This window comes from Coenobita brevimanus, unplaced genomic scaffold (genome assembly GCF_032717465.1).
Source record: "Coenobita brevimanus isolate Jiangsu-jjx unplaced genomic scaffold, ASM3271746v2 jjx.HiC_scaffold_2677, whole genome shotgun sequence".
In the NCBI taxonomy this organism is placed as follows: Eukaryota; Metazoa; Arthropoda; class Malacostraca; order Decapoda; family Coenobitidae; genus Coenobita; species Coenobita brevimanus.
In genome coordinates, this window is record NW_027643628.1 from 338,872 (window position 1) to 348,954 (window position 10,083).

Genomic DNA, 10,083 nt, shown 5'->3' on the forward strand with positions numbered 1-10,083 from the left:
GTTATATGGTTACAACCCAGCATAGTAAATGGTTTCCTGATATAGACATAATTTCCATCAGTAACCTTCAGAATGACACCAAGGTGTAATGTACAAAATAATTCACTATGGAAAAGGTGTTAGGAAATCTCAAGTCACATATAATATGGCCCAAAAGCTTATGACATCTAACCTTCAATCCGATGACCTAACAGTAACGAGGGGGATATGAAGACTAAAGCTCACCCTTTCAATTAGGAAAGGTTGCTTCCTAAATGAATAAAATTGCTTGTCGGTATCCACACTTTAATGAACCCCTTCAATACGATGTCTACTAGATTTAATTATTGCAACTACCACGAGATTTTATTCAACTTATGACATCTCAAAATTCTTCACCTTAAGTGGAACTGCCGAGACAGACAAAGAAAGAGACAGACGGAAGCAGAGACTAACAGAGAGACAGAGGCAAAGGCAGAGGAAGATTTAGAGAGAGAGAGATTGGATCAGTTGCAAGGACAGGGAAAACTGAGGAGAGGAAATCAGGTAAGGAGAAGGGTAGAAGAACAGAAAGAGAGACTGAGACAGAGAGCAGGAGGCAGAGACAGAGAACATGACGCACAGGTGAGTGCATGCAACTGAATGAGGTAAACGTGAGAGGATGCGGGGTTTGGAAGTGGACGAAATGGAACGATTCTTTCAGTCCAAAATGGAAGAGGCTGAAAGAGTGCGTGGGATGGGAGCAAGAAAGAGGAAGGAGAAAATAAGTTACTTAATGACCAAGTGTAAGATGGTGAATTGAAGTAGGAAATGCAAATGTGGAAGACAGAAAGACAAAAGATTATTAATGAGAAGTAGTGGAAAATAGTGATTTGAAAGCAGGAAATGCATACATGGAAGGCAAGACAATGCTTGATAGTGTCCTGGTACCAACACAGACGTCAGGCAGTGAAATATGAACAGTGATAGCGAGGTAAACAAAGAATATTTACACTCCCACTATATTTTGCATTCTGAAGTAAGGCGAAGAGCTGTGAAATACAACACTTTCTGTTTAAATTTTAACAATTGAACAGAAGACAGAGCTGTGAAATGACTATGCACCTCACATTTCAAGAAATATATTATATTTAAACTTTTTTTTTAGCATAAACATATATTTTGGCTACTCAGAACTATCATACACGCTGAAATGTATGGGGAAATATTGTTAGGTTTCAGTTTCATGGATGGGAGAGAGTTCGTTACCTTTCTGTTTGATTTAGTTCAGGAAGACAGCTGTTCAGGAGAGGAGCATAAACACCCCAAAGAGGAGAGAGAGAGAGAGAGAGCAAACACAAAACAGCCAACGAGAACTACAACACTGGAAAAAAAGAGAAAGAAAAAGGAACTCGAGAGCATAAAAACATGTAAGCCTTCAACAGAATACCTTGGGCAATATATATATATATATATATATATATATATATATATATATATATATATATGTGTGTGTGTGTGTGTGTGTGTGTGTGTGTGTGTTGAATTGTCTGTGTGTATGCAGGAGAGCCTGTGTATGCGTCGTGGAGGGACACTGCGTTTGGAGGGATGGCCGAGTTCATAGTGATCCTTTGTGGATGGAGGTTTGGGTATGTATGTTAATAAATATGTGTGTGGGGGGGGGGAATATAGCAGTGTCTAAGGTGAATCTGCAGCATGTGTGTAAGTGCAGTAGTGTGTGGGACGGTGTGGCCTTATGTGTTCAGGGACAGCTGCATGTATATGAAGGTATGGCTATGTATATAGAAACAGAACTTTGTGTGTCGATTTATGGATATGTATGTGTATATGAATCAACATTTGTGAAGATGTAATAGTGTACGAATGATAGGAGGTGGGGTTACGTCTGCTGAGGTGGAACTACGTGTGTGGAGGTGAGGTTGAGGTTACGTAGGTGGCGATAGGGCTACGTGTGTAGATTTGGATATGTAAAGGAGTGGGTGTTTGTGTGGAGGGATAGCGTGTGTCCTTGGAGGCGAGACTGTGCAGAACTATGGCTGTGTGCCTGGACGTGTGGTGGGATGCTGGTGTGGTTCTGTGTTAGGTTGTCTTTGTGTCTGTGTTTGTGAACGTGTACCTGTTTGTATGTGTGTGTGTGTGTGTGTGTGTGTGTGTGTGTGTGTGTGTGTGTGTGTGTGTGTGTGTGTGTGTGTGCAAACGTGTGTACTTGACTGATATCCACATGCATACACACAAAGGCCAGGACACACAGAGTAGTTGTTTATGTGTGTGGGTTTATGAATAGACTACACTTACACTCAGGCCAGGACAGACATAGGGTAGTGTGTGTGTGCGTATGTGTTTGTATGTGTTAACAGAATACACATAGAGTACCATGTGTGTGAACAGAATAAATATGCAGAGTAGCATGGAGTAAAGATGTGTATATATATATATAGAGAGAGAGAGAGAGAGAGAGAGAGAGAGAGAGAAATAAATTTTTCTTTACAGAACACAACTCACACACCGTAAACACACAGACACAGACACACACACACACACACACAGATACACACACACATAGACAGACACACACACACCATCTTCTACTTGTACACAGAACCGGCGAAACTTGGACTGTTACACCCGTAGACTTTCAGAGAGCATAATTTCTTATATAGCGATTTTATGGGCGACCGAAAGTTAGGTTAGGTCACTTTGGGCAGGGTTTGGTCTGATTAGATAATTTTTGGTTGGGTTGGGTTCAGATCGACTAGATATAGACGGATTAGGTTAGATTGCTTTAGAATAGCTCGGTTTTGATATATTTTGGGTTGGGTTCTATTGGGTTGGGTTAGCCTGGGTTAGGTTTCGGTTGGATTTGGTCATTTGAGACTTAAGTGGGTTTCGTTAGGTCGGGTATGGTATGGTTAAGTGAGACTGGGTAGGATTAGGCAGGGTTAGATGCAGTTAGGCTGCGTCAGAATTAGTTACTTTAGGTATGGGGAGGTTACGTGAGATAGTGAGGTTAAATACAATTAGACTGGGTTAGGTGAGGTTAAGTTTAGATTAGTTTGGGTTATTTTAGGTTGAATTAGGTCACTCGAGGATAGGCCAGGTTCAGTTCGAGCAAACATGGATAAGTTAGGCAAGACTGGCCTAAAATAAGATTCAGAAAACGTTATAAACACAACCCCCTCCTCCCATCTGATTCTGTGACCTACGTTTTGGCTTCAGTCTTTCTCTCCCTATTTCACTCTCTCGTAAAAGTCTTGGTCCCTGTCGAAACGCCTAAATTTACTGCATTGTCAAAGTGGTTTATGCATTGCGGTCTTTTCTTGGTCGGTCCTTCCAAAGTCAAGTATCGCACGAGGTGGACGTGGTTGTGTGTGTGTGTGTGTGTGTGTGTGTGTGTGTGTGTGTGTGTGTGTGTGTGTGTGTGTGTGTGTGTGTGTGTGTGTGTGCGCGCGCGCTTGAAGCTGTGTGTACTTGAGTAATGCCCACATGCACACACAAAGGCCAGGACAGTAGTGTGTGTGTGTGTGTGTGTGTGTGTGTGTGTGTGTGTGTGTGTGTGTGTGTGTGTGTGTGCAAACGTGTGTACTTGACTGATATCCACATGCATACACACAAAGGCCAGGACACACAGAATAGCTGTTTATGTGTGTGGGTTTATGAATAGACTACACTTACACTCAGGCCAGGACAGACATAGGGTAGTGTGTGTGTGCGTATGTGTTTGTATGTGTTAACAGAATACACATACAGAGTACCATGTGTGTGAACAGAATATGTAGAGTAGCATGTGTGTGTGTGTACGTGTGAATAGAATACACATGTAGACGTGTGTGCTACCCACACTGACACCCCCTAATTCTTTCAGCCAGGATTGGAGACGTAGCGTGTATATGTCAGGACTCGATATTATAATTACAAATCATAATAGATAGCATGATGGATAGATAGATAGACAGATAGATAGACAGACAAATAGAAGCAGCAAGTACGTGTGGACATTCAAGTGCATATACATACATACCAGTTCTCACAAACCACTTACTAAAGTCAGTGAATAATATCTTTACAAACACTCACGACGCAGTGCCAAGCGACATAGGTTTCATAGCACCCTTTTTTTTTTTTTTAGGGATTTATGTGTATTAAGCCTTAAGGATTCTTTAGTATGTTGCGTTTATTGTTTTGATATAGACACAATTTCCATTAGTAACCTTCAGAATGACACCAAGGTGTAATGTACAAAATAATTCGCTATGGAAAACGTGTTAGGAAATCTCAAGAGTCACATATAATATGGGCCAAAACCTTATGACATCTAACCTTCAATCCGATGACCTAACAGTAATGAGGGGGAAGTGAAGACTAAAGCTCACCCTTTCAATTAGGAAAGTCTGCTTCCTAAATGAATAAAATTGCTTGTCGGTATCCACACTATAATGAACCCCTTCAATACGATGTCTACTAGATTTAATTATTGCAACTACCACGAGATTTTATTCAACTTATGACATCTCAAAACTCTTCACCTTAAGTGGAACTGCCGAGACAGACAAAGAAAGAGACAGACGGAAGCAGAGACTAACAGAGAGACAGAGGCACAGGCAGAGGAAGATTTAGAGAGAGAGAGATTGGATCAGTTACGAGGACAGGGAAAACTGAGGAGAGGAAATCAGGTAAGGAGAAGGGTAGAAAGACCGAGAGAGAGACTGAGACAGAGAGAAGGAGGCAGAGACAGATAACATGATGCAGAGGTGAATGCATGCAACTGAATGAGGTAAACGTGAGAGGATGCTGAGTTTGGAAGTGGAGGAAATGGAACGATTCTTTCAGTCCAAAATGGAAGAGGCTGAAAGAGTGCGCACATATTCATTCACGCAAACACTGATACAAGCACTGATCAGCGCATGCACGCACACTAATACACGCAGGCACTGATACACGCAGGCACTAATATGCACTGATACACACAGGCACTGATACACTATCTATCTATCCATCTATATACTGTACCTAGGCTGCTTCCCCCAAGGTGTATGGTCTCAATTAATTATGGTTTATTAGAGCCAGGACAATAAAGTAATTAACTTAGTATTCAATATGTATTCGTATATAGTTATTCAATAAATCGCTCTTCAGCTACCCTAAGGTATTCTTCCATACAACAATATAAACAAATAATTCAATCCCTCTAATATTATGCTACATATAAAAAAATTCAGGAGAGAAAATTAATCTGCTTATGACTGTACAATGAATGTGAATATGATCATTTGTATTAAGGTATGTGTATCATCAATGCAGGTATGCATTTGTGTGTGCATGCATGTATTGTGAATACAGGCATGCGTGCATGCAAGTGTACGAGTGTGCATATATTGTGAATGTACAGTGAGCAACAGTAGTAGTGTTGCGGTTTTGTCCGAAGATTAAATGAAACTCGTGAAACATTATGAACCGTCTGTATGACAGACGGCCGAATGTATCAGACGCTTAGCCCGTTAGCTTATGTTTTCACCAAATTTCACGACACGATTATTGTTGCTTACTGTAGGTGTGAATGTTTGTTTTGGTGAGTGTTCTTGCCTATATACTTATTTGTGTTAGGTTTTTAATTTATTAAATACTTTTGAAATAGCCAAAACAGAGAGCAGCAACCCAAGAGTGTTGCAAATCAGGTGCCTTTTACGAGAGTTTTTCTCTCAAAAGGCTCGGCCAATGAAATATTCACGTTTTTTATTGTTCTTAATGTATACATGTTTTTGGCTAAATAAAACATTTTCAGTTTCAGTGAGCAAATACAGGAAGGTGGTTCGAAACAGCTCTTAAAAACATCCACACACAGCTGGGCCAGGCTGTTTCCTGCAGTCTCATATTTATAAACTCGTTCACAGAATGCTACGCATGGTACTAATAAATGAATATTACAGATTCTGAATATTACATATGAATATAAGCATTGCGTATCGGCCACACGTAACAAACCATATTGAAGGGGTTCACCTGAGAGAAACAGTGGCGGCAACAACACAAACAAATTAAGCTGAACGTCATCGTACCGAAAGGATTTAATGTCAGGGAAATGTAATAATGCACTTAGAATATTAGGACTACGCGTCACAATATATCCTCAATCAAGTGGATTACACATGGAATACTAACACACAGTACCGTGAAAGGCCTTAATCCCGTCACTACGATGATCTCTATTCATTTTATGCTGGCTAACTCCGGATAATTTTATTCAGAAGAGTTCTCATATTCAGGGTGTTGTATTCTACCTCAATTACCCCATTACCTACGATGGCAATATATACATCAGCCTCTAATGGAGGTGACGTCTCGTGTTTATCTTACCTACGCTACTGACTGATATTCTTCGGCTTAGGGGAGGCAATTTCCATAACCTCTTCCCAATGATGACGTCCTTCATATTTTACTTGTTATTCACACATGATTATACTTTAGGTTTGGGCAGCTCTCACGTAGAAAAGGTGTTAAATTCGGTCTGGCTCTCTCCTGTCGACTTTATTCGGCTTGCTAAGAACTAGTTGATTCCAAGAACTTAACCGCACTCCCTGCTCCTCAAGTTCTCCTTCCCCTCCTCAGCAAACTCCTTGGCATCACTTCTTCCCTTCCCTCAGTTCACCTCCCATTCCTCCTAACTCCCCTTTCCTCTCTCCACTAGCTCTTCTTTCCTCCTTCCACTCAAACCATTTCCCTTCCTCCTCCTACCATCACCAAAGACGACTGTGAATCCAACCAAAAGGGCCAAAGTAAGTTAATAAAGGGGAGTGAGTGTTAACTGACAGAATTACCATCATATTAGGCTAACTCTCTTGCCCAAATACATGGGACGGGAGGGATCCAGAGACAGGAACAGGATAGTAAAAGTTAGGAAATCTATCAACAGAGTCCCTTCAAAATCTGCCTATTTTCAGGAAACATTTCGTTTGGTATTTTTCTTTCGATGGGGAGTGAAATGGATGATGATGATGATGATGATGATGAGGAGGAGGAGGAGGAGAACAGAAACGAAAATAAAGAAGAAAGAAAGAGCAAAGGTGAAGAAAAAAAGGAAATGAGAAATAAGGAAAACAAAGGAAAAGGAAGAAAGACGAAAAAAAAAAGAAAGAATGAAGAATATAGGAGAAAGATGAACGAAGAAATGAGAGAAGAAAGGAGAAAAGAATGAAGAATGGAGAGAAAAGAGAAGAAAGAGAAGGTAAGGAAGATGAATGAAGGAAAAGGAAGAAAGGACGACGAAAGGAGAGAAAAAAGAAGAAAGGAGGGAAGAAAGAAGAAAGGAGAGAAGGAAGACTGGAGGGAAAAAGAATGGAAAGAAGGAAAAGAAAGGAGTGAAGAAAGGGGAGGTAAGGAAGAAGAATGATGGAGCAGGAAGAAAAAGGAAAGAACATGAGAAGAAAGGAGAGAAGAAATAAATGAGAAGGAAGGAGACAACGGAAGGAAGAAGAGAAGAAAAAATGGAGAGAAGAGGACCGAAAGGAGAAAGAATGGAGAAGAAAAAGGGAGCCAAAGAGAAAGAGGAAAGAAGAGGAGAAGAAAGTAGGAGAAAATACAAAATGAGATGAATAAAAAAGAGAAAGAGAAAAAAAAAGACGGAAAGAGAGGAAGAGAAGGAAGATCAGGAAGAGGAGGAAGATTAGGAAGAGGAGGAAGATTAGGAAGAGGATGAGGAAGAACAGGAGGAAGAAGAGGAGGAAGAAGAGGAGGAAGGAGAGGCAGAAGGAGGAAGAAAAGAAGGAAGAGGTGTAAGATGAGGAAGAATAGAAGGAAGACGTGGAGGAAGAGGAGGAAAAGGAACAGGATGAAGGAGAAGAGGAGGAAAAGGAAGAGGTAAAAGCAGAGGAGGAAGGAAAGGAAAAGGAGGAAGAGGATGACGAGAAACGAGGAGGAGAAAAAAAATGGAAGAGGGGGAAGAGAAAGAGGAGGAGGAAGGACGAAATGAAGGAAGAGAAAAGGGAGAGGAAAAGGGAGAGGAAAAGGAAGAGGAAGAACAAGAGGAAGAGGAACAGGAAGACGAACAAATGGAAAGGGAAGAGAAAGATGGGGTAGAGGAAATGAAAGAGGAAGAGGAAAGGGAAGAGGAAGGAGAAAGAGGAAGAAGAGGAACAGAAAGACCGAGGAAAAAATGGAAGCAGAAGAGGATGAGACAGAGGGAGAAGGGGAAGAGGGAGAAGAAAGATGAAGAGAAGGAAGAACAGGTAGAGGAAGAAAAGGAAGAGGAAGAGGAAAAGGATGAAGAGGAAGAGGGAGAAGAGGAAGAGGAAGAAGAAGAGGAAGAGGAAGAAGAGGAAGAGGAAGAGGGGGAAGAGAAAGAGGAGAAGAGGAAGAAACAGGAAGAGATGGAAGAGGAAGATGAGGAAGAGGAAGAAGACGAAGAAGAGGAAGAAAGTGAATATAAGGGAGGGGGAAGAAAATATATAAAATCCAGCTAATCATTTCTAAATTGTCATTATCACATTTAGAAAATAACATGCACGACACAAGCCGGCAGGTAGGTAAGTGTTTACTATCGTAAATGATAATTTAACTGTACAGCAATAATAATAATAATACCTCCCCTATTCCATAGAACATCCAGATAATAACGACATGATGAATGCAATCAGTTTAAACCGGTAAGGAAGTTACAGTAAGAGGTAATTATCAAGAAGCCTGCGCTTACAAAATGTAGGACGATCAAAATGGCTGACCTTGCCGGTGGTGTCGGGGTGGCGGCCGGGCAGTTCACCTTAAGAGTCTTCAGGACCTCAGTCAGGCCCCGTCTCTTCACACCAGAGCGAGGCCATCAGGTCCACAGTCACTCTTGTTCTCGAAGTTCACGACAAGACGCATATCACACACAAATTAAAGAATACCTTCTTCTGCGACGCCACCTGCGGGAAGAGACGGGAACAAGTTTTTTGGTTGGAGCAGGGTAGGTGGCACGTGGTGGGCAACGCAGGTGTGCCAACCGTCTCGTGTCACAAGTCAGTAACCTCACCTGCCACAATCCAACGTGCTACGTAATCCACAAGCATCAAACACAACCACACAGGCTACTGACTAATCTATCTGCATTTCGGGATTAATACAAAGTGGTTCTGAGAGTTTCACAAGCCTAGACAACTAATATTAGAAAATAAAATTAAATATCACCTCTCAATCACTGAGTGCATCGGAAGCATTGGTACACTTGATGCTACAGACATGCGCGATGCACAAGCTCAACTGAAGTTGCTACCGATCAGATTTACAGCAAGACTAATAACAGTCAATAAGCCACTTTTTACCGTTCAGTTATGTATAGTTTTTAGCTATATTTAATTATAACACGATGAGTTTGTTAAGAAAAGATGATAAGAATTACTGGAATACAATATTTAATCACACTAAGCAACAGCACTTGTTCATTCCGCCTTTGAAAGAATAGACAGGAGGAGGGGCAGGGGCTGGGGGGAGGTGGGGGCTGTTGCAGGGGAGAGAGGTTGGGGATGTCTTCGTCTTGTTTCACTATTCATAGTACAAAAGATACACCCTTAGTTATCGGGGATGTGAATGATAGAAACAGCCTCAGGACAATATGATGGAAATGAAGGACAAAGAGGAAGGCGAGCTGCAGAGATGAACGATCAGTGTGCAGATCCGAACACTGTTTAAGATAAAGAACGTCTAATTTCTATCCCGTGTGTTATTTTCCATTACGGTTCGCACTCGGTGAAACTAGGTTTGAAAATAATGCGGTTATGGTTTACACCAATTTAACAAGACATTAATGTGTTCAAGTGATACATCGATTAATGTGTGTGTGTGTGTGTGTGTGTGTGTGTGTGTGAGGAGATGGAGGGAATATGAAGGAAGGAGGGATGACGGAGAGAGGGAGAGAATGCCAGTGACACAGAGAGAGAGTGGAGGAAAGTTGGAAAATGGATTGATGAAGGTGGTGGAAGGAAAGAGGGAAGTCGGTGGTAAGGGAAGAGGAGGAGAAAGAAAAAAATTATGGGAAAATGGGGAGAAGGAAGAGAGGGAAGGAATGGAGAGGGAGGGAGTAGTAGAATGGGTGGTTGGTTGAGGAGAGATGGAGGAAAGTTGGAGGTGAAGGAGAGG